The sequence below is a fragment of the Neophocaena asiaeorientalis genome, unplaced genomic scaffold, assembly GCF_003031525.2.
Source record: "Neophocaena asiaeorientalis asiaeorientalis breed wild unplaced genomic scaffold, Neophocaena_asiaeorientalis_V1.1 scaffold489, whole genome shotgun sequence".
Taxonomy (NCBI): domain Eukaryota; kingdom Metazoa; phylum Chordata; class Mammalia; order Artiodactyla; family Phocoenidae; genus Neophocaena; species Neophocaena asiaeorientalis.
Genome location: NW_020174791.1, coordinates 3,003,888 through 3,010,368, shown reverse-complemented (window position 1 = coordinate 3,010,368; position 6,481 = coordinate 3,003,888).

The following is a 6,481-nucleotide window of genomic DNA, read 5'->3' as shown; positions in this document are numbered from 1 at the left end:
TGCCTCGGGGCCATGGGGTGGGCATCTGGGTGGCTCTGGTTGGCACAGGAAAGGGGCCCGCTCTTCCCTTCCCTCCAGGAAGACAAGGGCAGCTCCTGGACAGGGCCAGGACTTTGGGGCTGCTGCCCGTAGTGGGAGATGGGCAAGACTTGGGGGCCCTGGGTGAGGCAGCCAGCCCACCCTCATGGCCAGTGGCGACTCCCACGCACCATGGCCAGGTCCTCTGCTCAGCTCCCCAAGCGCCAGCTCAGCTGACCCCCACGAGGCAGGTCTGGGCTGAGTGCTGGGTGCAGGAGCCACGTGTGACCCGGCCCAGGCCTTGGTCCCCAACCACCTCAGGGGAGGCGCACACACACCCTTGGCCCCTGGATGAGTAGTCCTTATATGGGCCACGAGGCTGACCCCACAGAAGGTTCCATGAGGGAAGGGGGTCCCTCCCAGACAGAATGGTCCAGGAGAAACAACAGGGAAGGTCAACAAGACTGAAGCAGATTCTTTGGAAAACTAGAAAATGCAGGTCAGCACGAGGAAGAAATTAAAAATATTTGTAGTTCCCTCGCTTGGCAAAAACCACTTTCTTGTCTCTGACGTAGAAACTGGAGACCATAAATGTCAGCACCACACTGGCTGTGCCGATGATTGACGGCGCTCCGTCATCATTCAATTGAAAACTTTTTGGGGGCTTCCCTGGTGGCGCAGTGGTGGAGAGTCCGCCTGCCGATGCAGGGGACGCGGGTTCGTGCCCCGGTCCGGGAAGATCCCACGTGCCACGGGGCGGCTGGGCCCGTGAGCCGTGGCCGCTGAGCCTGCGCGTCCAGAGCCTGTGCTCTGCGACGGGAGAGGCCACAGCAGTGAGAAGCCCATGTACCGGAAAAAAAACAAAAACAAAAACAACTTCTTGGGACTTCCCTGGCAGTCCAGCCGTTAAGACTCTGCACTTCCACTGCAGGGCCACGGGTTCGATCCCTGGTCCGGGAACTAAGATCCCACATGCCATGCGGTGCGGCAAAATAAACTTTTCGTGATTCCCATTTTATTCCTTCTTTAACTGATGACTTATTCAAAGTGTGTTCTTTAATGTCCCAAACTGTGGCATTTGGGGGGGGGGGGCGGAATGTGAGTTCGTCTTTTTGTTGCTCCTTATTTTTAGTTTAGAGTTATGATTCGTTCGTTTTAATTCTTACCAAAGAAAGATACATAGATGAAAGAAACGAAAAGAACCCAAAGGGTTAAGACTCTGGGCAAGTCTGGTGGTCACTAAGCCACCTCCGTCCGCCCCCGGGTCCAGTGGCCTGGCCTCGGCCTCTCCCAGTTCTTTCAGCCGTGTCTTGTCTCACCTTTCTCCATTTTTCTAAATTGTGTTCTCTTGCCGCTTCTCTCTTCGCTTACGGGTTTTGGACACTGTGAGATGGTGTAGCAATGGCCCAGCACCTCTGCCCTCACCTGACTTTCTCTTTTCTCTTCCTAAATGACCTGAGTTGTTGTTTACACTATTATAACTATGTCAACGCTGTTCACTGCTAAGTCAAGTGGTGAACTCTGCTTAGGTTCTCTTTGTCTTTCCTGGAGTTAATATTTGCTTTGCTTTCTTTTTCATCTGCTGAGTTTGTTCCTATAGCTAATGTCTCCTACCTCATCCAGGAGGCTCTCCAGTTTTGAATCTAGTCAGATACATCCTATATTCCATCAGATCCTCGTTTCCCTGTCACCCTCTGCCCTCTTGTCCTATCCTGGGCTGGTTGCTTTCTGGGCTCCTCCTCCAGGCTGGTGGGCAGAGTCTCTACGTCCCCTCCATGGACCAGACAGCCCCTTCTCAGCCTGTATGGTCATGGTGGAAGCCTGGCTCCAGCTCCCATTTGAGAAATGGCCTGTGGCCTCAACTCCTTCCCACCGTGGCCTTAACTCCCTGACCTTAGTGGCGTGAGGCCAACTCCAAGCCCCGTGTAGGCTGCTTGGTCTCCACCCTGCTCACCCCTGGGCCTTGCCTTCCGCCTTGTCTCCAGCTCTGCGGAGCTCCCTCCCTTCTGAATTTTCACATTTGTACATTTGGAGAGCGACCTGTATTCCCTGGCTTGTGACCGTGTTGGACCAGGAGGCGGGTCCAGCTCCTCCGCCATCTTGGCCGGAGTCGCAGCAGACGCTCGTGGGGTTCTGCTTGTACGCCCCAGGCCTGACCTGCCTTGCCCAGCGGTAGGGCTTTCAGCGGCCCCAGGCTGGCGCCCGCTCCGCTAGGCAGCTCAGGCTCACGAGGCTGCACAAAGGATCCATGCCTCCTCCCCGTGACATTCTTAAAAATAAACTTTGTGTTTTCTAACAATCTCAAGCTTGCAGAGAAGTTAGAAGTTGCAAGAATGGTACAGGAACACCACCCCTCACGCCCCACAAACCATTTGAGAGTGAATTGCTGACGTGGGGCTCTATCCCTCACACCCCACAGCGCCAAGTCCCAGGTAGGGCTGCTGCCCTCTGAGCCTCAGGCCACATCCGAGGCTTTCTGGTCCCTCCAGTAACATCGTTTCTAGTAACGAGATCCAGCCAGGGACCACATGTTGCCCTGAGCCGTCGTATCTTTCGTCTCCATCAGTCCGGAATATTCCTCAGCCTTTCCCTGACTGTCACGAGCCTGACACCTTCGAAGGTTCCAGGCCCGTCTTTCTGTACAAAGTCCCTCTGTGTGGGTGTCGGAGGTCTCGTCACGGTCAGGTGCAGGTTATGCCTCTTTGGCAGGAGAGTCACAGAAGTGAGCAAGCATCCCACCCTGTCAGGTGGTGCAGGGTTACGATTGATCTGATGACCGCTGGTGTCCACGGATGGCTCGGTGTGGGTGGTACTTGACAGGGTCCCCCGGGAACTCACTGTTCTTCCTTTCACAGTTGACGGGAGCCTTGTGGGGAAGAGCTGTAAAACCATGCAAATAGCCCATTTCTCATCAAACTTTCAAGTTACAAATACATTTTATGTTAATAAATATTTAAATACGCATGGCCCTGTGGTCTAATACTTTACTTCACGGTTATAATCCACGGCCATCACGATGGTCTCCGACTTGCCATTGGGGGCCCTTCGAGCCAGCTACGCGGCCTTTCAGTGTGTCCCTGTTATGCTCTGGGCTCTCCTACTTCCCCACACAGTAAGATGTTCCAGACTCGTCCTGTACTCTCTCTGCCCAAGCCCTAAGACTAGCCATTTCTCCAAAGGACCCTGCTTCCTTTTAGTGGAAGATGGCATTTAGAAGCCAAGACACAGGTTCTCGGGGTGCTTGCTGCTGTTGGGGTGTCATTCCTCTAAGGGCCTCTCACTGCATTTATTTATCTCTTTCCAAACGTCTTTATTGGAGTATAACTGCTTCACGATGGTGTGTTAGTTTCTGCTTTACAACAGAGTGAATCAGCTATACGTATTCAGATATCCTCGTACCTTTCCATTTTTTAATTCCCATCTCTAACAGCAAGAAACCTGAAATGTCACCAGTAATTTGTTTCCTTATTTGCTCAATCCCATATGTAATCAATCTCCCTGCTCCAGTGGATATCCCCTCCCCTCCTTGGGCTCTGACCTCAATCAGGACGGCCCCCGGGGATGGCTCTGCACCCCAGGATCCAGTTCCAGGAGCCTGGGGTGACAGGCTGGTAACACACTCGGGTGTCCTGGCTTCCCTCCCTCCCTCCCTTCCTCCCACCCTGATTTGTGTGTCCTGGAAACACCTCCCAAACACATATTTTCACTCAAATCTTTGTCTCGGGGTCTGCTTTTGGTGGAACTCAAAATAACATAAAAGTCTTTTCTAAATTTTTATCAAGCTCATGTTACTTGAGTAATTTTTTTTTCAAACTTAAAGTTTTAAAACAGTATCTCAGCACTTTCCTGATGATGGTAGTTTGTGCTTGTCTGAGACCAGGTGTTTTCCTCCCATGGAGCAGGGAGGAGGGAACAGGTGGGACCAAGGAGGGCAGAGCTGTCTGTCGGGGTCACTGTCAGGACCTGCGGATCTGAGCCTCCCGGTCCGCTTGCCCAGCTGGGCCTCTGAGCTGCCCCTGAGGCCAGGGGCAGCTCGTCACTGCCAGCACCCTCTTCTCTCAGGTCTCGGGGTGCTGCTGGCTGCAAAGCCCACCCCCAGGTCCTCAATAATCTCGATCCCTTACGAGCAGTTTGCCGATCCTTGGCCTCCTTGGCCCCAGGACACGGAAGCACACGGGGCAGAATTTGGTCTCCTTCGCCACTGGTCCCAGAGCCTGGCTTGTGCCCACAGGGGTACGAGCTCCACAAATGTGTATTTATCTCGCAAGTGAACACGCACACGACCAGCTGCCCATACCCGTCAGTGCGGCAAGGGCTGGAGAGTGAGCTGGGCGGGCCTGGTGCAGCAGGTTCCTGCCCCTGCCCCCCAACGTGGCTGTGCCCGTGGCCTGGACCCTCCACCTCACAGTGTGGTGCGTGGCCTGTGGCAGGGGTCAGTGGGGGGGAGCAGGCCACTGGCCAGGGCAGCTGCTGCAGTGTGTTGAAAGGAGGAAGGCCAGACACTGGGGGCCCCCAACTGGGCTCATGGAGAAGACAGGGCCTGGCTGACTCTCTCTAGGTACAGTCGTCCTGGCCCTCGGTGGGTAGGATGGCCTCTGCTGCTCCAGAAACTCCAACGTCTTTCAGGGAAGGAGACCTCAAAGTCCACCGAGGCAGAGAAGTTTTAGCGACCAGTCCAGGCCCTCCCTGAATCTCAGGGCCCTTCACCCCTCACCTGTCCCCCACCCTACACCCACCCACTTCGGCTTCAATCCGGGTTCTGAATCTCTGGGAGTGTTGGTCCTTCCACCTGGCCCCTTCCCAAGACCCCTTCCTGGAGCCCTGCAAAGCCAGAGGACAGGGGGTGGGCGGGGTGGGGGGACACTGGGAGGCAGGCACTACCTGTCCAGGGGGCCTTAGGCTCAGGGCTCTCCCGGGAGTGCCCACTTCGCCGAACGAGGAGGAATTGTGCGTTTGGCTGGAAACCCTCCCTGGCCAGCCCTCTGGTGCTCCAACATCTCCTTTCAACTACAGGTTGCCTGACTGTATGGGAGTCAAAGCCACGTGGAAGGAACGGACTCAGGTACCACAGAAATTTTTTTGGTCCAAATGGGACCAAGAAAACAGCCTCCGAAAGCAAAGAAGTCCCTTTTTTTTGTTTTGTAAGGATCCCTTTCCTAGTTGTCCTGTGCCAGCACCCGTAGAAAAACCTCGCGTTGGGGGCACTGGAGTGAAGAGTGGAAGACACAGCCCCCAGGGCGCAGGCGAGGGTGGGAGAGGGTTCACGTCCCTGGCGGGGAGTGGTCAGGCCTTCAGACGTTCAGCACTGCACCCTGAGTCTCAGGCCTCCCTTGAGATCCTGCAGCCATGCATGTGTGGGGTCATCTGCCCATCCTAGCTGCATCTCCAGACACCTGCCCGTGCCTGAGGGGCGACAGAGGCCTGCAGAGACACCGGGTCGGCCCCCCCGGGGGCAGACACAACCCTGGGGAGTGCTGGTTTGGGGCCAGTTCCAGCTTCCACTGGGGAGGCAGGAGCAATAGGTAACAAGCTGAAGGTCACACAGGCTGAAGTGGACATGGCCCTCTCGCCTCTGCCCAGCACTCTGCCCCCGCCCACGTGTCCCCCAGTGCCCAGGACAGCTTGGGTGCCCTTGTCCTGTGGAGGAAAAGATGCCACTGCCCAGCTTGGCTGGACCGTCCTTCTGCCCTTGGCTTGAGCACCACCAGAATCGTCCTACTGATCTCAAGTCCCCACCCCCAGGCCTCTGCAGGACGCTGATTCCTCTGGGGGCCGCCTGGCCGGCCTGTCCAACTTCAGGCCCCGTTCTTGTCCCACCCAGCACTTTCTGGTTTGTCTCTCCCTCGTGATAGAGCCACGACAGACAGCGGGGTCTCCCACTGGCCATGCCCTGGGTGCCCTGCAGATGTATAAATGGCTCTCTGGGCCCGGGGGCTATAGGGTAAGGGTCGTGCCAGCTTGCCGGGGGCAGGAAGGAGCCAGGTTCCTGCAGACCCACCCTGGGCCTGGGCCTGGCGGCGACCTGGATGCAAGCCCTGCCCTGGAACTGGTGGGAGGCCCAGCGGCTGGCTGTGTGTGGGGACCACCTTGCAGGGTCATGGGGTGGCCGGCCCTGCGGCCAGTCATCCCTTGGGGGTGTTGTGTCGCGCCTGCATCGCTCGGGGGTCCCCAGAACAGGCTGCATGATGCCTGTGTCCCGTGTGGGGTCTCCGAGGTGCTGCAATCCCAACGTGTGTAGTAACCCACATCGTGCTGCTCGGTGTCCCTGTCCTATGTGGGACGTGGATCGTCTGGCCCGGCGTCCCCGTTGCCTGCGTGGGGACCCCGGGGGGGAGGTGGGCGGTGGAGGGTGTGCCGCCCCGTCCCGTCCGCCACTCAGCTGCTCTGCGGTTGTAGTGGGGACCTTGTGTGGGTTTCTGGGCTCTGGCGGCGATGCGGCGGCGGGTCGGGCGCCTTCGCAGCC